The sequence below is a fragment of the Polypterus senegalus genome, chromosome 8 (genome assembly GCF_016835505.1).
Source record: "Polypterus senegalus isolate Bchr_013 chromosome 8, ASM1683550v1, whole genome shotgun sequence".
Lineage (NCBI taxonomy): Eukaryota > Metazoa > Chordata > Cladistia > Polypteriformes > Polypteridae > Polypterus > Polypterus senegalus.
In genome coordinates this window covers 77856697-77880296 of record NC_053161.1, presented here as the reverse complement: position 1 = coordinate 77880296, position 23600 = coordinate 77856697, and the positions used below count along the sequence as shown (strand labels likewise).

The window sequence follows — 23600 nt, the reverse complement described above, 5'->3', positions numbered from 1 at the left end:
TGGTACTATCTGAGTCAGTAACAAAAAATAGTATTTACGTTATGTGTATTTATCTCGCATTCTGGAGTTTCCCAGATTTTTGGAATGCTATCTGGTTGTTTTCAAAATAAACCATGTTGGAATGTTTTGATTTTTGGAAATTCTGCTTCTCTGAATTTGTGTTTTTTTTTTTGTTTTGCTTCACCTTTTCATGATTTTGCCCAACACTCTCACACACCCACCTACACGCACACACATATTCACACTGTATGCAAATGCTTCCTGTTGCAGGATACACTATGCCACACGTTTTCCTGGAGGCCCTTTATAAACTATACAGTATTGAGATTACATAATTCTGACTTTAAATAGGGAAGATCACAGTCATAAATGACAAAACATACACATTTTATTTTCAACATGAAACAGAGTGACACATAGAGAAATCTAGAGAATGGCTAACACTTTCTTAGAATTTTTAAAGCAAACTGTTTCAGAATTAATATTTTCAGGTATTTCATATTTAATCTTCTTTCTTTTGTGCAGTTTTTTTTTTTCAAACTGAAGGGCTCCAGTTTTGTTCTTAGAATAGCCTTAATTGTCTGGAGTGTTCACAAACCATCTTGTCGTTTTTTTCTTCACAGTATGAGTAACTTACTTTGACGCTTTTATTGAGTAAGATAAAAGGTTATAAGAAATAAGTCTTTATTCTTTTGATCAACTTTCTCACCACCCTGTAACTGTATTAACAGACATTGTAATCTCTCTAGTTTCATTAACAAATTATTTCTGGTGATTAACTACAGGGCCTCCTAAATTCTAAGAATTATTTTTTAGGCTTTTAATTTTAGACACTTGTGCATGTTTTCAGAAGTGAGAATATGAAAATATCATTTTGGACTAATGTAAAAACATTCTTAGAATATGTAATATCCCAAGAATGCATGACACATATCACAATTAGATGTAATCAAAGATGCGAAAATCAAACTGTAGATAATTTGTGGTATTTGATACAATGTTATCTTGACATAATGTCTCCTGTAAGTATTTAAGCAAAGCAACTTGCCAGTTAAGTGTACAGGCAGAAGATGTAAAGCTTGTATAGTATGTCTAAGGCTTAGAATACAGTGAATCTCAAGAAAGGTATGTCAATACATTTTATTAAAGTTACATTTAACATTTACAATGGGTGAGTGTGGATGTGCGAATAAGTGTGCCCAGCAATGGACTGTCAACCCATCCGGGTTTGGCTGCTACCTTGCACCTGAGGCTGCTGAGATTAGCTTGAGCCCCATGACTCTGAAGGGGATTACACAATAATGGATGGATGGATCATTAGTGCTATTATTTATTTTCTGGTTTAGATGTTAATAATTTGTTTATTGTATAATATACAGTATGTCTGAAAGGATAACCTAATCCATATAAATTAGTACGTAAATATTGTAAAAGCTATATGCCATCCACTTTCACAAATACACAGTTAGCATTTTTTGCTAGAATTCCAGAATATTTAATGATGTTCATATCCAAGTGAGGTGTTTGCTTCTTTTTAAATCCAGAGAATGCATATTGCACAAGTTCAGATTCACAATTAAAAGAAAATCTTTAGTTTTGATAAAAAGATTTTACTTTTAAGTCTAAATTTTCTTTGAACATGTCAGCCTCAAGGAAGTGACTGTTGACCTATTTTACCCGTAAGGCAGATGGCAAAGCTAATGGATTGATTGAAAGAAACTTGAGCTTTTTTCATCAGGTACAAGTGTTTTGTTTAATAATTGCTGAATTGCTATCCAGAAAAAGTAATATTGTATGTCTAAGTACAGGTCAACTAGGGGTGTTCAGAACATTTTTGGTTTGAATATTGTATTAGTTGTTGATTTAATATTAGAATGTGTAATTGAAATCATGCTTGTCATTATATTTATCAAATTTTACTTCTATCTGTGATCAAAGAGATTTTACTGTACATAGTGCACTTTGTATTGAATGATGAACAACAGTTTCGGACAGGCAGAATAAAAATGCAAAGCCATTTCATAAATGAGTTTTTCTCACATCCTTTTCAAATGTTTTTCATTAGTGCAACAACTAATAATACTGACAAAATCCTATTTTATTTAATTAACTTATTTTAAAATATGTTAATGGAATATGTCATTAGAATTATTATAAAATAATCTACTTATAAATAGTATTATATTCTGTGATAGTGGATTGTACTTGCATGCAATACACATCTAATCAAAGTATTGATTTTGGATAAATGTTTATTAAACATAACACTTGCTGATTTCAGTGCTTTTCTTTAAATGTTAATTTTCCTTTGGGGAATAAAAAGTCAGAAATAACATACCCCTTTTCACCCACTACCTTCATCTACCAGTTATTTCATAAAATTCATTATTAACTTAGGCTATATAAAAAGCTAAAAATGATCAAATCAGTGCTAAATATACATTATGTTAACAGCTGTAAAGAGAAAATGCATATTAGTACATTTAATTACAGTATATAACACAGAAATTGTCAATCAAAAATAATTTAAGTCAGTTCAACTATTTTTGACAATGTCTCTCTGAACATATGAAAATGTTACAGCTTGTGGCAAATGGCGGGTGGAGGACATGAGTAATTGCTGTCTTGATGTTAATTGCAAACTGCTTAACATTTTAACAAGGGAATACTAAGGAGAAACCAGCAAAACTCTAAGTAAGTGAATCTACCATACGAGTGCTTCTCCCAATCATTTCCTCAGCTCACTTAGTCCAGTACATACACCAGTTCAATATATTATTTAATAATCTCCCAATAAACCGATACTGTTCAATAAATACATTATAAAGATAAAAAAAACTTACAGATTGAAGTTTGCTTCCATCACAGCTGTAATTGACACAGGCAGTTAACATATTTTAAAAGCAGATGAACCAGATATGGTATATGCAGTGTTTTTGGCATAATTGTATTGTATTTAACAAAGGAGTCAAAATAAACTGTTGGAAACCTACTAAATGGTTCCGCATTGATATGCCTGTTTCAAATGGAAGTGGTGTTGCAGAGTTTTTTCAATTTTTTATTTGTCTCCACTTTTCTGAAAAAATGTTTTGTGTGTAAAATTGTGCTTTTTTTCATAGTTTGGGGATATTTTTTATTAAAGTGACTATATAACACTGAAGCTAGCTTATTGAAAAAGCTAATATTTTTTGCAATTATCTGTCATGAAATAATTTAAAATAGTTTAAACGAATAATTTATTTTTTTGTTTAAAAAAAGAAATATTACAAAATTAACAATATAAATTAGCAAATTATAATAAATATAGTTTGTCTAATTAATAGATTCGTGTTTGAGTAATGGATATTTATTTTACTTCATGCATAAAAACTTTCAACTTTTATTATTATTTTTTTCCAAACTTTTATGAGTATGGAAAGAAAAACACCTGAAACAGTAATATGGAAAGTATCAAGTGCAAGATATGAAAGTCTGCAGAGTTGTTTAAAATTATTGTTGACCAGAAGCAAAGGCAAAAAATACATGCCTTTCTCTGTATTTTGTATGCGTATTATGTTACTGTGTACTCTGCAATACTCGGACCATCACACTTTACCCTAGCATGCCTTCCTTATTTACTTATGCCTACTGCCTCCTCATGTAAACTATGTGAACTGTCAAATAAAGACCTTTAGACTCTGTTAAGGGTCATACACCAAGTCTGTGCCATCATTTAGCATATTGTACCTGTTAAAATGAGCTGCTGCCCAGAATTGTTATCCTGGGTCTATTACTAAAAAAATACAGAGTAATGAATGTTAAATGTTTTCAGCATTTGGACAACTGGGATTGCTTCACCCTTGTGTTAATTTTAGGGCAGCTCAGTTCATATGTTCCATAAACATTAGATCACTCAGTAAATCAGCTTCTAGAAAGAATTTCTGTTGTTCCTTGAGATGAAGTCATTTTCCTTGTGTTCCATATCTGATTTTACTTTTTTTAGATATGTACATCCTCCTTTGCACTCAGACTGGCCCTGAGATGACTATATGAATAAAGTCTACATTTAGAAATGAGAAAGTTCCAATGTGAATCCTTTTAGTGCATCACGGCAATTTAGCTGCTTCAATATTTCAACATTTTAGCTATACGACAGCAGTATTAGAATTCAGCATGCACTGCAGCCGTAAGCTTAGCCATGTATGGAGTAGGTTGAAATATATTCTTTTGAATATATGAGATTTAATAATGTTTCTGTCATCAGATTTGACATTCTGTATTTCACCATGACCTCGTTTTGCTTTTGAATAACCCCAACATATTTTAGAAAATGTCCTGAAGATTTAAACAAAAGTGTGTGTAGGCCTTGGAAGGCAGCTAAGCCGTGTGTTATATTCATTATCGTATGTATTATGAAATTGTCATCTTAACAGCTGGTTATTCACATCTGACTAGTAAAAGAGGTACAGTATGTGAGCTGATTCTAGTTTGCAAAAATCCCCCTTTACAATTCTGCAAGCTCTTTGTCCTCGTGGCTAATCAAGAGCTTGGCAATATGCCTAGCAGTTTACTATATTTAGTTAATCTGTATTTCTTCTAACAGTTTCATTCAGACAAGCAGATTTCACCTGTATGTCCACAAGATGTTTTAATGGAGGAACAGAAAAAATATATGATGTTATACACAACTGAATCAAGACTACAATTCTCACCATTAGTGGTGTGGAAATGGTAAGTCTGAAGATTATTGAGTACAATAACACATTAGGTTATGGAAATCTGCAATTTGCATACCAACAATATAGTATTATAAATGGAATGGAACAATGACTTTGGGTTTTACCTTTCATGTTTCAAACTTACAAAGGTGAAGTACATTTGGGTGGTAATTGGTCCAACAGAGCAGCCTAATCTAACATTTTCAAAAGTAAGCTAAATTGATGCTCACTTACTGCAGAGACAGAAATGAAGTGAGAATGTTTGGAGAAAAATGAGCTAAACATATAATCAATGTCTTGTGAAAAAATAAATGAACATTTTTTAAAGTATTCATCAAAACAATTATATAAAGAACTTGCTTAGTTTAATTTCAAAGCCCCTCTGTCATGAAGCTTATTCTAGCAGCAAGGGACAAACCTGGATGAGTTGACAGTGTACTGCAAGGCACAGTTTTGCAGATAACCCCATTTTATTCACTTTGGGGTTGTCAATCAATCCAATACTCAAATCTTTTGAATGATGGAAGAAAACAAGAAAACAAAATAAAAACAAAAAACAGTGTTTATTCTGGAAGAATATGAAACTCCACACTGAACATGACAGAACTGGTATTTGAAACTCATCTTTTGGAGCCGCAATGCCACCCATTAATTAAAATATCCTACCATTGTGTATTCTTTGGCAATCTGTAACAATCACTAGTAACTGTTACCAGATCACTTAATCCCAGGAAAGCAAAAAAATTATTTTATTCTTATTTTTATTACTGGAGTATTAGCAGAGTACATAATTCAGACACATTGTTCTTTTTTTAATGTCTTTTATTGCCAATTGGGTAATCTTGTGAAGTGCACAGAGTTGAAGTGCAGTGTGTTATAACATTGATTGCTGTGTGAGGTAAGGTGCAAGACTTTTTAAAACTAAACATATTGAAACTGGTGCAGTACTTACGTTAATTTACTTCTTAAGATATTGTATTGTATATATGCTGATTTTAAACATGCCATTTCTATCCATCCTTTCATTTTCATTCCCTTGTATTCCTTTCAGGGTCTTTGGAAGACAGATCTTAGTATCACATCAGCAAAGTAGCTTGTCAAAGTCAGCCTGAATAAATTGTAAATATTAAGATTGGCAAATATATTTTATCATATTTTGTTTTAAAGAGAATGGCGTATTTCATATATCTCTTCTTAATTTAACATGGAATGTAACAATACTTTGGGAACAAAAGTGTTTTATTTTCATTAAAATTTTTTATTATTTGTTTAATTTGTTCTTGGTACTTTCTTTGACTTGCCTGTATGCTTTACTTTAGCACACAAGCATTTTTAATAAAATGCTATCCACAGGTCTGAGATGACTATTAATTATGAAGCTAAAAGTTATTGCTGACCTCTTGTGGGATGGAGGTGAGTTTTTCATACTTTGTGTAAACTACTTACAGGACACATTTTACACTATTCTATTAAAAGTATGTTACAATATGTCAAACTATTACAACAGCTGTCAAGGCAATACGTTACTTTAAAGCATTAACCGTACATATCAAAAAATAATAACTGTATCCTCAGTGAATATCTGTTGCTTTTGTTTGTATTTGTTTTAAATGTTCGTTCATTTTGCCATTCGTTTTCTGAACCCACCTAGTCCAGAACATGGGTGTTTCAGATATATTTTTATGCTTTTTCCATTTTTTTTTTTAAGTTCAGCTTTAGCGTTAATGTTTCCTGTTTTCTTTCCTTCCCACTCACATGTTTTTTACTCTGTAAGGAAAAACTTACACTTTGCATGAAAATATAATTATTGTAATAGCTACCAGTAAATAAAAAGCCTGCATGTATCTTGTAACAAAAGAGTGTTTCTAAATAAAACATGTTACATGTATTAATTTCTTAAAATAATTTGTGGATGTAACTTACATGAACTGCATTGAAAAACTTTGTAAGTTTAAAGAAAAAGTCTATCTGGATAACATCAGCTCTTCTTTTATACAATAACCTTTCTTAAAATTACAAGGTATACCCATAACTTTTCGCTTTACGTCATCATGAAGTTTCCTTTGACACGGCAGTGTGAGAATCATCTGATGAGATATGACTTCGTACAAACCTTCAGCTATCTGCTTGTTTTATCAGGATATTGTACTTTTGTGTAATGAAAGCACAGCTTGTATTATGAAAACATTGACTGATAAAAGATGAATGGATGAAAACAACCTTCAAAGAAAGTCCAAACAGGAGCACATCAATTAAAAATGTCTATGTGTAGAAAAAAACTTTACCACTAAAAATTCATTTTCGGAATTGGGTCATAATAATTGCAATTACTGGAAGTGTTTGTCCACAGCATGAGAAAAATATGTCCTGCCAATACTATTATCCTTGCTTTTTCCAAATAGTTTGTTTAAACTAGATATGTCAAACACACTTAGCAAGCAGTATTATTTCAACCCGAATTTTCCTTTACAGGGTTACAGCAAGCCAAAGCCTGTTCCTGCAGTTCGATGCTTAGGGAGCCATTTCTGGACGGGATGCTAGTCTGCCTGAAAGTTGAAACAATCACACTCCTTCACTCATTTATATGGTGCCAACTTAGAGCCATTCGACTGCTTTATATATCATTTAAGCTGTTGCTAACCGTTCTTTTTTATGTAGGATATGACACTTTATTAAGTGAAGTATTTCAGGCTGGAATTTGAAAAAAAGAAAAGCATTAACTATATAAAAATCCTATTTTATAGAATAAACCACTCTGCTGGTGATTCTGCTACATTTTTGCTGCTTTAGCTTATATGATTTTTGACAGCATATGTTACCACATACACAGACTCACACATAGATGAAAAAGTGCACCGTGTTTAAAAATGTTTGCAGATACACACAGAAAATAGAAAAGTGGTTTTGTTAATGGAATATATAGATAGTGATCATTGCTGATGAAGAGAAGTGATAATAGTTTGAAGATATTGATTGCGGTACAGGCTGCTGCATTTGGTGGAGCATTAAAGTCAAACTTCATTCTGCAAAATTGAAACCTTGTAGCTGAGGCATTCTAAACTCTTTATTTGCAACCTTGCCCTCCACTCATTTTTTTTTCTTTTTTAAACAAATCAGATAAGAATGTCTTTCACTTTTTCCTTTTTTAAGTATCAACATGCTTGTAATAGTTTAATCTTCTTAAGCCATGCATATAGGCAATTGCTGACTTTTAATGAGAAAGATTTTCCTTGTAATGTTGTGTAAGTTAATTATGTTTAATTAAAATGCATATAGCTAATATTGAAATGAGGATAATGAGATAAGAATTGACCGAATTATGAAAGACATTACAAACAAAGAACATGATTAGTTTTAGTTAAAGAATCATTAAACATCAAAAAGTAATGTAGTGTATTTGGGGAAAAAGATTACCCAGATCAAATGCATAGGGCAACGTCTGCTACATATTTTGTGTTCATAAATGAAATGAACATGTATACTTTGCCTTTGCTGTGGTTCCTAACCTATATTTTGCTTATTTTGATGGATTATGTGGAGCTAAATGGTAAATTACAGTGTATCATAATAGTACTAAACTAAAAAATTACAAACTTATTATGGTACTAACAGGAGATCACCTCCACGTCTTAGTGCCATTGCAGAACAAAATGCAGTCACTTGTGATGTGGTTTAATGTTTATAGAACTGTGGTATTTGATTGATCATTAATAGGTCAGTGTCTCAGATCAATATGATAACATTTTCTTGCTTCAAAGGAACACATGGAAAAAATATCTCAGTACTAATTAGAATGGTGCTAGCAGCCTTCATTTGGAGAATGCGACTTTAGAAAAATAATAAACAATATATGCAAAGTACAGTATAGCTCAGGAGGAAAATGTGCAAATTATGAATTCATAGTATTTGTTTTATATCTTAAAGTTCTGTAATATAAATAAACATTTTGTTGGTGCCACAGTGGATGGTACAAATGATGATGTCTGGGTCCATTTTCCAACCAAGACAAAGTCTCTGTCCATATTGGTTTTCTTTGGTTAATTGGATGCTGTCCCAATATGAGTGTGGGTGTCACATGAATGTGCCAAGTTTTTGGCTTGTATAAGTGTAGGGTTCCTTCGTTCCTTGTACGAGATGCTGCCTGGATAGGCTTTGAGTCCCCAAAACCTTCTTATGTACAGTAATTATAATCTTCAGAAAATGGATAGTTGAGTGATGGACTACAGTTGACTCATATAATAATGGTATGCTTGGTACAGTTCCAATAAATAATAAATTAACCAATGTGACCAAGGAACAGATTGAGGCCAACAAAAAATGAATGTTGTGGCATCGACATGGCTACCTCTTTTAATAAGCTCATAAATAGCTTCTAAGATATAAAGAGATATAAAGAAAGCAGTGCTGAAGGCAGAAAACAGGAGGTCTCTTAGTAGGTTAATCTTGAGTTTGGTAGTATCAAAGAAGGCTCTGTCCACTATGATGTGGGGTCCAAACTAATGCCATCTTCTAGGGGAATTCCTGATTTTACAGAGACTGAGGCAGTGAGGACATGGCCAATTCCTGGTGGTGTGGGCGATGTGAGGTATCCTCATCAGTCTTCTTGTCTGAGCTGCAGTATAAAGAGAAGATCCCATTAGCAGCAGCACCCCCTCTCATCTCAGAGTGGCTTTGCTCATCTCAACCCATCCAGAACAATGGTGCTCAAGTACAAATCCATGACACTACATATGACCATTTTATTTTTTATCTGAAGCATAAACAACATATACATTTCGAAAATCATAAAAATATAACATTTCTATTCAACATTTTTAATGTTTTAATGAGCACAGTGCTGAGCTTTGCTACTCTGCAGCTTCAAGTGTGATGGTGTGGGTTAGCTCCAGCTCCCAATTCCGTTCTGGGAGCCTCTTGAACCCGACACCATCGAAAGTCATGGCCAGATGAGTTGGGACATGTAGACACTCACACAAAGCAATTGGATAGTGAAAAAGTGCAAAAGTACTTTTATTAAAAATCAAGTCCAAAACAAACTGTGCCGATATTAATTCACAATGCATAATCCAATAAAATTGAAGGTGCCAGTAACAATTAAAAACTTGTAATGAATAAATCCATTAAAAACAGAGGTTAAAACACACAGTCATCAGGTCCTAATGTTCATTTAACTGCAGGGTGGTCCCAGCTCACCTCCTTCTTCATCTCCCTGGCTTACCCATGGCTCGCACAGGTGGTGGTGATGTTAGCAGCTGTGGTCTTCATCACCTGACTCCTGTCTAAGCTGCCCACTTGGCAATCCGGAATTGATCCTCCTCTGGTCATCCTTCATGCACCCACAATTGTACCTCAGATCCCTGAGAAGGACACCTCCATGCTTGCTCCCACTCCACTTAGTTAGTCAGTGGGTGAACTTGCCCCTAGAATACCAATCCTACACTCCTTCTCGGGGCCCACGATTGCACTGCTGTTCCTTCCTAGGTGGCTGGACTGCTCAAACAAGTCTTCACTTTTTTTTTGCTCTTTAACCCTTTAACCTTCAATGCAGTTTTTCTTCTGACATGTTCCTTCCCCTGTCCTCCCCCTCTGACCCGTGCAGGCTCTTTTTAAATCTTTAATCTAATTGGGCACAGGTGTGAGGAGCTGCTCCCTCCTCGGCAGCATGGAGGCTCCTGATTTACCCGCCTGCCTCTGCTCATGAATGAGGTGCGGACAGCCAGTGCTTCTGCTAATCACAGAGTGAAACACACTTAAGCACCCTCACGCCACAGACAGCAATTATTTAGATTTGGCAACTCATTGGTATTGATCTTCCCAATTTATTATGGTCCTATAACACATTTCCAGTTTACATAGACAGTCCCTAAGCTGGTATGAACATCTCCAAGTATGATAAGCTTGTTACTAGCTGGGATGGCTTTAACAAGAGAGTACAAGCTCTCATACTATGTCTCAATGTCATATGTTTGCTGCTGGTTAGAGTAGACACTGATGATGGCTATATGTCGGGATTTCCTGAGAGTGAAGTGCAGCTGCATAAGGCACTCATTTATCCCGGTTGGAAGATTTAGGAGTTGACACATGACTGCTTTATGGATGGCAAAACAAAGACCATGTATCCTAGCATTGTTTACTGCTTTGTCCTTCCATCAGAATGTGTGCCCTGGCTGTGGTTCACAATGGATCTACAAGTCTTGTCTCACTCTGTATCAATCCAGTTCAACTGGTAATAAGGGAAGTCCCACTTTGGGTTTATTTCAAGTTACCTCAGTCTAATAGTCTGCATACATTCCACAAATGTAAAATAAGTTGCCTTTTTTTTCAAACAAAGAATTGGGTTAAGTTAAAATGTTTAGACAATGTTTAGGACATATTTTTAGTCCCCTCCCTTGACTAGTATGAGCAGTACTTGGCTTTAAAAAGTATGTTCAGCTGTTTGGGATACTGTCGAACTCCACTGCTGCCTTGGTTCAAGAGCGACCATTGTTCCCCAGGCCACCTATGTTCAGGGTTAGAACGACTGCCAATATTAACCACTACCTGTTACTTTGCCCCTATCCTGACACCCCAGAACCTAAGGAAGGTTGGCACATAGGCCTGTGCTTGTGTAGATTAAGGTGAGAAAATTGTTGCACTGAGGGAGTTCCATTATTTTGGCCATAGAACCTAGAATACTTTGGCGCAAATCTGTGTTACTGTTACATACAATACAAGAGAATAGTGAAATTCCTTTTATTCAGTTATTTTTAAATAAATAAGAGAATCAGAAGATAAATAAATAAACAGTACATATAAATAAAACAATAAATAAACACAGTAAATAAGATGAGACTTAAAAAAGTAACACACAGTACACTAACACATAAACCAGCAGGCGAGTACAGGACAAATTGAAGAGCAGTTAGGATCAAGTTACTGGGAGCTCGGTGAACTTATGGCTTGGGGAAAGACGCTGTTCTTGAATCAGGTGGAGTGAATGGTAAGTAGCACATCCCAAATGACAGAACAGATAAAGTGGATGAGCTGGATGGCTGTCATCAGAGATGATTGATTCAGGTCTCTTTAGACATCTGGTTGAGCAGATGGTTTGAAGCTGTAACGGGTCAGCCCCAATGATTTTAGAATCTGTATGGATAGTCCTTTGGAGGAGTCTGCGATCCTGGAAAGTCAGGCTACCAAACCACCCCATGGTGCATCCGGTCAGGTTACTTTCAATATTGCAGCAGTAAACAATCACTAGTGTTTTGGCTCCCACCCAAAAACTCTTTATCCTTCCCCAAGAAAAAATGTTTCCGAAGCCTTTTTGAAGATGCAGGTGGTTTTGACTGACCACAAAAGGTAGTCAGTAATCAGTACACCCAGGAACCTGAAGTTGCTACATTTCTGGCTTGGGAGGCGATTGATCAGGAGTGGAGTATGACTGTCTTTTGTTATTTTTGAAGTAAACAATGTCCTCCTTTGTTTTGTCGACATTCAAGAAGAGGTTGTTGTTATGGCACCATACAGTCAGGTCTTTTGCCTCTCTCTTCTAGGCAGACTCATCATTGTCATTAATGAGTCCAATCACAGTGGTGTCTTCCACAAGTCTGATAATGCTGTTGCCAACATGGTTTGCTACACAGTCATAGGTAACTACACTGTATAGTAGAGGGCTGAGGCAGCAGCCTTTCAGAGCGATGATGTTGGTGTATAGTTTGGAGGAATTTTTTTGCCAATCCTCACTTACTGGGGTCTAATTGTCAGGAACTCAAGCACCCAGCAACAGAGGGAGCTGCTTAGACCAAGGTCTCTGAGCTTAAATACCAGTCTGGAGGACACTATGTTGCTGGTCAGAGGTATAGTCAATGAACATCATCCTGACATTGGTATTGTTCTGTTCCAGATGTTTCAGGGCAATAAGAGCGCTGGGCCAGCCAATCCGATGAAAGGACCCCTCTACCCAACAATTCCTGTGAGCCTCCATCAGAGATGACTTTACCTTAGGCAGGCAAAACAACTTAGCAGGTATAACAGAGACCCAGACAGCTGTACAGTTGTATCAGCAGCTCTAGTCAGGATATACTAAACTAAAATAAAAATAAAATGAAAGTCTTCAGCCAGGATTTGAAAGCAGAGACTGAGGGTGCACCTCTTATAGTATCAGACAGACCATTCCACAGTTTAGGGGCCCTGTAACTAAAAGCTCGACCTCCCACTGTTATTTTATTGATCTTTTGAATCATAAGCAGACCAGCCTCTTGAGATCTTAATGTGCGCTCAGGTTTGTAAGTCATGATAAGTTCAGACAAGTAAGCTGGACCTTGGCCATTTAATGCTGTATATGTTAAAAGGAGGATTTTGAAAACTGTCCTAAACTTCCCAGTGTAACGATTTAAGTACTGGAGTTATATGTTCGTATTTTCTTGTTCTTGTAATAATTCTTGCAGCAGCAGTGTGCAGGATGAGGGAGGTTTCATCATCCTCAGAACTGATGAGTACCTTGGCTGTAGTGAATAGCCAGGTCTTTTCACATGCTCAAGACGTGCCCTGTGCATTTCACTGGGGATTGATGAACTGTCTTCATGGCCGTTGAATCTTGTTGAATTTTTCTGTCAAATCAAACAGAACATACTTTACATGCTAGGGATGAGCAATGGGGTTGTTTCTCCCATGTGACCCTCACCTGGTTTAGCCAGACTGCCAAAGTCATTGCCAAGGATGTCGCCACTACCACACACAAACATCTATAAGGAGCAACAAGATGGGGACTAGTGGTTGGTCAGCCATCCTGAGATGGATGTGGCAGCTGTCCCAGCAGAGGTACTTCTCCTCCCTCACACCTAAATACAACCTCAGTAGACTAGCAAGAGTGTATGAAAAATATTCATTATGCGGTATTTGCAATCAAGCATTATTTATACATGTAAATATTACTGTTAGGGCGGCACAGTGGCACAGTGGTAGCGCTGCTGCCTCGCAGTTAGGAGACCTGGGTTCGCTTCCCGGGTCCTCCCTGCGTGGAGTTTGCATGTTCTCCACGTGTCTGCGTGGGTTTCCTCTGGGCCCTCCGGTTTCCTCCCACAGTCCAAAGACATGCAGGTTAGGTGGATTGGCGGTTCTAAATTGGCCTTGGTGTGTGGGTGTGTTTGTGTGTGTCCTGCGGTGGGTTGGCACCCTGCCCAGGATTGGTTCCTGCCTTGTGCCCTGTGTTGGCTGGGATTGGCTCCAGCAGACCCCCGTGACCCTGTATTCGGATACAGCGGGTTAGGAAATGGATGGATGGAATATCACACCTGTATAATATGACCCATCAATAAAACTATTAAACTAGAGTTTTCAAATGGATATAGCATCTCATTATGCACAGCTTCACAGAGGGAGACAGTTTCAGTCAGTTGCACATATCATCAAAGCACATAACAATCTGAAAAGAAATTGCATTGCAAGAATGCTTAAAACACTCAAAGTCAAAGTAAGATCTGTGTGCCATAAAACCAAACATAGCATTTTTATGTAGTGGGCAAACAGAGCTTCAAGTTTCTAGCAAATCTCAGTATAACCAATGGCTCTAATAATAATTCTTAACATAAACTGTACAATGATTTGAAGAATAGCAGGCTGTTTCAAAAAGAAACAAAGACTGGTTTAAGATAGCACTAACTTTAGACATTTCTGTTGAGGCAGTACAAAATGTCAAGATTTAAAACAGGCAGAGATTATTCTTTTTTGAACAAAGCATGAGAAGATTCACCATAAAGTGTGTTGTACAGGATGAGGCTCAAATCAAAGTGATACCTTCTTTTCTCACATCCCTTTTCATTGTTGTATCAACAAAGCAAGCTGTGAATGATACTTGATGTACGTAGGCGAAAAAGGAAAAAACGGTTAAAAGACAGAGAATGAATGACTGGCCCCTAAAAATTTAAATATGCATATTCTTACTAAGTATGTATATGACTGCCTTGATTAAATGTATAAACATCAATGGAAGTTATGGGGTGGAAGGGTGACACAGTAGTCTGTAATGCTGCCTTGCATCTTAAGGAATCTTGGTTCAATGTCTAGTCCAGTCATTATCTACAGCAAGTGGATTTTGGATATCCTCCAGAAACTTTTGTTTCCACTCATGCTAAGGACTGCATTTTTGTTAAACTGGCGAACCTGCTCTATGATGGACACAACTAGGGTTGGTTTGTTTTTTGCCCACAATGTTGCCACAACAGTCTCTGACTCTCCACAAGCATATATTTATGTATTTATGTTAAATCAGTATCTACATTATTCTTTGTGTGTTTAAGCAAATCTGTATATATATAGGTTTACCAATTCTGTATTTAGTAGTTAGTATACTGTATACTTTTATTTTAAGTGAGACATGTGCACTGCACTTTGCTTCTGACCTCAGTGAAGAGTGCTATGCAAAACGTTAGAATTGTACAAGCCTGGTACAAAAAAAATGCCTTTAAAACTGAACGACAACACAGCAAATGGCTTGTATTTGAAATCAACTGAATATAATATAAATATAAAATAAGTGCCTTCAAAGGTCATACAATTGGAACATGCTGTGAAAAGACATCTATAGCCTCACTTTTAAACTCCACAGCAATAAACACATTTCCCACTTTTTTATTAAATAATAATATGAAAAATTGTGATAATCACATTGGGTTTTTATAGAATATGTTAAAATATTTTAATAACAGGTTTTGTAAAACAGTTAAGCAACTGTTAAAATTATTCAGTATGGTTAATTTTCCTCAGAATAATATTTGTGGGCTAGCCTGCATTATTGGTTGTTGAAATTAAGATAATTCAGAATCAAATAGTAAGCAGTATTTATTGCTTGAAACAAGTTATGTGTTAATTTAAAATAATGCTGAAGTGTTTCTGATTTAAATTATGACTGCTTTCAATGCATGTTTGCCGGCAGTGGATTGAATAGCACTGCCAGTTTTAAAATGCAAAGTAAACCACAAAATTGCAATGAAGGCATTTGTAATTGTCTAAAACATATATGCTTGTGCTGAGCAGACTTCTAGTTAACTGAGTTTAGGGAGACACTTGTTTGGTGTTCACTGTACTTCATACACTGTTATGGCACACTGCTTATCAGTGAAGAGTACTAATTTCATTTTTGAGTCTGGAAGTATTCTGGACTGGTTGAAATCAGATCTATGCAGTAATGTTCCTGTAGTCCTGTTTATGAAATATTTCAGGGTAGACTGTAACATATCATTTTGCAATTAACTTACACAAGACATAATTATAGGCCTATATAATCAAAATTCAATTTTTAAAACATGAAAATAGATAATTTATAGTATTATGGCTTGAGGTACCAGTTTGTCAAGTGTAAGTTCATGTTTGTCATGTGTATATAGTAGATAGTGCACATGGTACATGGAAATTCTTACTTCTCGCATTTCCTCCAGAACAGTTGACTGTAATACAATACCAGCAAAGACACACACACACATAGAACACAGGGTCACAGGGGTTTGCTGGAGCCAATCTCAGGCGCAAGACAGGAACAAATCCTGGGCAGGGTGCCAGCCCACCACAGGACACACACACACACCAAGCACACACCTGCCCGGGGTTTGTTTCCTGCCTTGTGGCCTGTATTGGCTGGGATTGGCTCCAGAAGAGCCTTGTGACCCAGTAGTTAGGATATAGCAGGTTGGATAATGGATGTATATATATATATATATATAGGGCGGCACAGGGGCGCAGTGGGTAGCGCTACTGCCTTGCAGTTAGGAGACCCGGGTTCGCTACCCGGGTCCTCCATGTGTGGAGTTTACATGTTCTCCCCGTGTCTGCGTGGGTTTTGCCTCCAGGCGCTCCGGTTTCCTCCCACAGTCCAAAGACATGCAGGTTAGGTGGATTGTCGATTCTAAAGTGTGTGCTTGGTGTGTGGGTGTGTTTGTGTGTGTCCTGCGGTGGGTTGGCAACCTGCCCGGGATTGGTTCCTGCCTTGTGCCCTGTGTTGGCTGGGATTGGCTACAACAGACTCCCGTGACCCTGTGTTCGGATTCAGTGTGTTGGAAAATGGATGGATGGATATACACTGTATATATATATATATATACACACATAGGTACTCCCCAGGTTACGGACATCCGACCCACGACTTACGAAAAGGGCAGCAGCTGCGAGGCATGTGCCTAAGTAACTGCCGGTCCATCATCTTCGGCCTGGGGACACTGCAAGCGGTGGCTGGATAGAGGCTGGAGGGGTACGATTTCGCTGCTCGCGCAGTGTAGTGTCCCTCGGGCGGCTCCCGGCGGCAAACGGTTTCACTGCCCACCCACCACGCACAGCTGCTCCGTTCATTCTTGGTAAGTGGCTGGTAATGCTGCAGGCGGTAACCCAGTTGTGGCTGAACGGAGGCCATTGAGGGTGAAAAGGGCGGCAGGGGGTAGCAATGTAGTGTGCATCAGATGGCTGCCTATTGAATGGGGGCAATTCACTACCCGCAGGCAGCATACTGTACTGTGTCGATGCCCCCATTCATTCTCAATAGCAAGCCTGCTTGTACTGTTACGTACATAGCAGGAAGTTGTCTTCCTGCTGTGATAGCGTGTACAGTGCTGTGCAGAAGAGCTCATCTTAATCTTTTTTCTTCACCCTTCAACAATGTCTCTGAAACACAAATCTGATGCAAGTGCTGGTTATACAGTAAAGAAGAGAAAAACCATCACAATTGAAAATAAAGTAGAAATAATAAAAAGGTCAGCGAGAGGTGAAACTCCATCATTCATTGGCACAGCACTTGGTTACAGTCTGTCAACAATAGCATTTATTAAATTTATGTACCTGTGTACCTGTTCCGATTTACATACAAATTCAACTTAATTACAAACCTACAGTCCCTATCTCAGGCTTTTACAAGGTGTTGTGAAACTGACTTCTCAGACATGAATTAGAACAAGGGAACAAAGAAAACATTCGTCTTCCACACTCGCTGCACAGGAAATGCACAGGGAGAGACTGAACATGTACAAACCAAAAGGGAAACTGGCTTGCTCGTATACCGAGTGTGTGGTCATGAACTGAGGCAAAGTTTGGCAAACTTTTTGGTTGTAAACCGAGTTGTACGTGTACCGAGGCGTTCATGAACCGAGGTTCCACTATATATATATGTATATGATGTCCATTTTTTAACCCACTTATTCAGTTCAGACCATGATGAGCCAACACCTAGCCAGACAACGTTGAGCACAAAGCTAAAACCAATTTTATATGGAGTGGCACACGGGGCATACTCACATACACACCCATATTCTTTCATTCTGAGCTAATTTAAAGTTGGAATGAGGGAGAAAAGCTTGATTCCACAGTGGAAAATCCAGAGAGACACTAAGAGAATGTGGAAACTTCACACAATCAGTAACCAGGATGTGCTTCAAATGCATAACTCTTGGGGACCTGAACATGTTCAACAAATGTTAAAAATCACTGTACTAAAGCTGTTACAATTGCCCGAGTCTATAGAGAATGCAACATCTAGGGCACAGGTGGCAAACTTGGATCCTGTTGGGCTGCAGTGTCTGCAGGTTTTCTGTCCAACTACTTTCTGAATTATATTTATCAATTATTGTTGCTAGTAGAAACTACTTCTTTTGCATTCATTTTAAGGGAGTTGCTCTTTAAGATTCAGAAACCTTAATTGTTTCTGCCAAATAGCAATGAGATGCAAAAAGAGTCAACCGATAACCAGCTAACTTGATCCCATTTGCCCTTATGTGTCCATTATAAATTACCTGTGTCAATTACATTTTTGAAATAGAATAATGGTCTGAGAAATGTTCATTTGTTCTGGGCCACTAACAAATTGACATTGTTCTCAGAAAACAAACTGAACAGTCTGGTGTGGCAGAATGAAAACACTTAGAAGCCATAGAATTAAATAACATTTCAATCAATACAGATAGAAATAGCTTCTAGTTTAGAAATTGATTGGAGATAGAAAAATGGAGATAGATTGAGTTGTGATAGAAAAGAGTCAGCTTACCATTTATTGTTTCTCTTTGTATCACATTATTGGTACTGGGCTGGTTAAAGAAAAATAAACAGGTATGGTTTATGACTCTTAAAATGCAAATTAGTTAAAAGTTCAGGCAAAGGAAGGATATTCTCTCAGAAGCAGTAATTGGTTACTAATTAAAAGAGTGTTTGGAACACCCCTGTTCTAGAGGATGCATGATTGTTCTGAGAAATTCTGAGTGGGACTAAGACTGTTGATAGGGTGATAATATGCAGTCAGCATGCACACTACAAAGGGGCAGAAGGTCCTGTTACGTCAATCATATCAACCACATTCTTTATGCATACGGTAGTTCAACTGAATTAGATTCTGTCAAAATTGATTTTCCAGTAGTTTACACTCAGATTTCCCCATTGGTTCAATAAAGTGTAGTGACTTTAAATCATTCTCGTATAAATGACTGAGCGTGCTTTTGCTGGAATGGTACCCCTCTTAGGTTTGGTTCCTGCATTCCACCCAGTGCTGGTTGGAAGGGCCGTTTGATGACAATAAATGAGTTAAGAAAATGAGTAAATAATTATGAACAAAATACTTGGCATGGTATTTGGCATGATTATAATGAGTTTTTTTAAACACTTTTACCTGATTATATTGCTCTTAATCACCTTACTGCACAAATTATTGTGATACTTTTTGAAATACTGTATTTTGTTATGTCAGGTTATTTAATGCAGTTTTTGGGTATATAGTCAGCTAGAAACTATGGGAAGCAGAAGCAACTACAGGGCTATACAGAGTACAGAAATGCTACAGCATCACACACTCCTAGAGCTATTGATGTTAGTAAATCAGTAATCATTGCACTGTTAGTGCATACCATTTATTAACAAATTTGTACTTTCCAGATTTTTATATCATTCTTCTACTGTATGTTTATTCACATCTTTTAAGTGGTTTTTAAATAAAATTCCTTAATTTGGATTAGTAATTTTACAACACTATTACTAGCTAGCACTCATTCTTTCTGATTAGTTTAATGAAAATCTTCAAAAGCATTGTGGACTGATCACTGAAGCCAGCCAGCTTACAAAACAAAATTAGTAATATTCTGGGGATTGGAGAGGAAAATATTATTAACTTAAAAAAATGAGCAATCTGTTCAGAAAAAATATGTGATTCTATGTATGAAAGAATGATGCATAGTGAAAATTCTTTTCTTCAACCACTTGAAAATTCATAGAAAACAGATTCCTAGTTTGTCATTTTATAAAAGCTATTCTTACTCATCACAGAATACCACTGTGGTTGCAAGAGTTTGCAGTCACAGCACTACATGTCCCTGCCATTTACGAAGATTAACGATGTACAGTCCCCTCGTGCTTTTTTTCTTTTTTTGTTCTCTTTAAAAATTTGCCAGATTTACACATTTAAAAAGTACTCACATGGCTGAAGGAAGGAGGGGGAGAATCTGTATTGAGCAACCAAATGTTATCTTTCCGGTGTTCAAAAAAAAAAGACAAAAAAAAAAAAAACTGAACAGTTATTTATGTCATCTTTTCCTTAAGAAAGTTAAAAAGGGAAAGGCCATTTGGCTAACCTATTGCCATTCTCCTGACCTTTTCAAAGCCAAGACTAATGGCTTATTTATTCTACTTAGCTTTCCAAAAACCTTTCTGCAATGTGCTTGGGAAAGAACTAACTGTTTCAGCCATATCAACTGTTCAGTTTTATTCTGAACCACTCATGAGAAAAAAAAATTTAAATATTGAAGACCCCATCCTTAACTCCTACATATAGTTTTATATAGGGTGGGTATTAAGTAGAAGAGCATTTTATTAAATCTAGTTTTTAAGGTTACATTTTAACTGTGATAATTCTTCACTGTTGGTGCACAAAGTGCAATATCCACATCAGTCTCACCTATCTGTAAATAATCTTTTAATTGTTTGCTGTTGGCTGAAAAAAACCTAATATTTGGGAATCCACAATACCTTTACACTGCTGGTGCCTCCAGCGTCAAAACGTTTCAGAAAATTATATACGATTATTTTTAATTGCAGGCTGTCTAATGTATTTAGGAACCATTTCAAGGAAAAATGTCTGCTATGAATTTGCACTTAATTAATTTTTAATAAGAGGAGTAATTTTTAATAGAGTTTACGAAAGTTGTCAAACTTTTGTACTATAAATTAAAATTCACTAATGGAGAGATAGATAGATAGATAGATAGATAGATAGATAGATAGATAGATAGATAGATAGATAGATAGATAGATAGATAGATAGAGGATAGCACTTGTTTTCTGTCTGTTGTATCTGTTTTACTAAAATATTTAGAAAGAAATCGATGAGAAATAAGCAAAAGGCTAAAATAATTGGAATGTTTTCATCTGAAAAGAAAATCAACCCTTGAACAAGATGCATTGCAACTACATGGGTCAATTATAAGGTGCTTACATATAAGGTGTGTATTTTTATGCATTAAAAAGCATCTGACAATCAAACAACAGCTTAAAGTAGACATTGATTTTAATAATCATAAACCAGAGCATGTTTTGGTGAATTGTGAAACACTAGTCAATAAAAAAGGCTACAAATACACTGGCCAGTTTAGAATCACCAATAAAGTTTCAAACTTTAAGATGGTGAGTGAAAATGAAACCAGGCAAATAACACAGTGAAGTTCCCCAGCATGGCAAAAGAACAATGTGCACAGGTGTCTATCTGCTTTGCATATATGGACACCACAACTGTCCCACTATTTTTCTTTGCAAAACATCTCCAGCTCTGTCAGGTTGCACTGAGATCATAAGTGAGCCACCTTTTTCAAGTCCTGCTGCAAATTTGGACTTTGACTACTTTACAACATTCTCATTGTTGTTTTTAAGCCTTTCCCGTGAAGCTCTGGCTTTCTGCTTGGGGTTTTTGTTTTGCTGGAAAACCAGTCTTTCATGGTAAAGGTTTTTTAGGCACTGCATTAGGTTTCCTTCCAGAATTTCCTGGTATAATTTTGCATTCACTACATAGAATCATCCCCACAACATGATGCTGATACCACCATGCTTCAAGGTGGAGGTGGTGAGTTTTGGATAACATCAAGTGTTTGTCTTACACCAAACAAAGCTGTGACTGGTGTAGTGCTTGTGCAACAGTTGTTGTATGCATAGTCTTTTCAATCCCAGCCACTTTGCTTGTAATTATGTCAGATTTACCTGGGGTCTCTTGGTGGTCTCACTCAATAGTCTTTTTTATAACATTAGTACATTCTAAGGGGATTAGCAGAGAAGGACTGGAACAGAAAATTTCATTATATGCAGATGATATGGTACTGTATATATCGGACCCAGAAAATTCTGTGCCTGCAGTCCTAACAGCACTCACAGAATTTTCAAAAGATCTCTGGCCTCAGAATTAATCTGAATAAAAGTGTACTCTTTCCAGTGAATTCTCAAGCATATAATATTAGATTAGAAACCCTACCTTTTATCATTACAGAACAGTTTAAATACCTCGGGGTAAACATCACAAGTAAACATAAAGCTCTTTATCAGCACAATTTCGCCATCTACATGGAAAAAATCAAGCAAGACTTGCATAGATGGTCAACCCTTCATCTCACACTAGCTGGAAGAATTAACGCTGTTAAGATAAATATTCTTCCTAAGCTCCTTTTTTATTTCAAAACATTCCAATATACATTAATAAATCATTCTTTAAGCAATTAGATTCAGCAATAACCTCATTTATTTGGAATTCAAAACATCCAAGCATCCAAAGAGCGACCCTACAAAGACAAAAGGCAGAAGGCGGCATGGCTCTACCTAACTTCCAGTTTTATTACTGGGCAGCAAATATACAGGCGATAAGAACCTGGACACAAATAGAAGAACATACACAGGCTTGCTCCGCAATAGAAGTAAAATCCTGCAGTACTTTTTTGTATTCCTTGCTCTGCACTCCAATAAACACACGTCATCGCCAATATACTAACAACCCAATTGTGCTCCACTCACTTAGAATCTGGAACCAATTTAGAAAGCATTTTAAGATGGAGAAGCTTCTATCTGTGGCACCTCTGCAAGAGAACCACCTCTTTTAACCTTCTCAAACATATGCAGTTTTTAATATCTGGAAAAAATTTGGAATTAACTTGCTTAGAGATCTTTATATAGACAACGTCTTTGCATCCTATGAACAATTACATTCCAAATTTAACATTCCAACTACACATTTCTTTCACTATCTTCAAATCAGGAACATTGTTAAACAGAACCTCCTAGATTTTCCTCATCTTGCACCCTCATCCATACTGGAAACAATATTGCTCAATCTCAAGGACTTAGACACCATTACTACAATATATAAAATCATTTTACAATCCCTCCCTTTCAAAGATCCAAGAGGTCACTGGGAAAAAGATCTCTCAATTAATATATCAGAAAAGGAGTGGAAAGTAGCAATGCAGAGAATTCACTCGAGCTACATATGCGCAAAGCATACAATTATACAACTCAAAATTATATATCGAGCACATCTGTCTCAACTAAAACTCTCCAAAATGTTTTCAGGGCAAGATCCAACCTGCGAACGCTGCAACCAAGCCCCAGCCTCACTGGGTCACATGTTCTGGGCCTGCACTAAATTAACATTATTCTGGACAAACATTTTTAATTACCTCTCAGACAGCCTTGGACTCACAATCCCTCCTAACCCATTAACAGCTGTGTTCGGTGTTCTTCCAAATGGGTTTAAAGTGGAGAAAGACAAACAAATTGTGATTGCATTCACTACACTGTTGGCACGCAGACTTATCCTGACAAACTGAAAGAACCCAAACTCTCCTCTTTTAAGTCAGTGGGAAACTGATGTGTTATACTATTTGAAATTGGAAAAAATCAAATACTCAGTTAGAGTATCCATACAGACTTTTT

At 36.6% G+C, this 23600-nt stretch overlaps 1 long non-coding RNA gene across 1 annotated transcript; it reads left to right on the top strand.

Annotated features, from left to right (window-relative positions):
- The first annotated feature begins 1047 nt into the window (after window positions 1-1047).
- LOC120534062 lies at window positions 1048-6797 on the top strand. Its single transcript, XR_005634675.1, has 3 exons — window positions 1048-1125; window positions 4583-4710; window positions 5749-6797. It is a non-coding gene; the product is annotated as an uncharacterized LOC120534062 (long non-coding RNA).
- Window positions 6798-23600: the final 16803 nt, after the last annotated feature.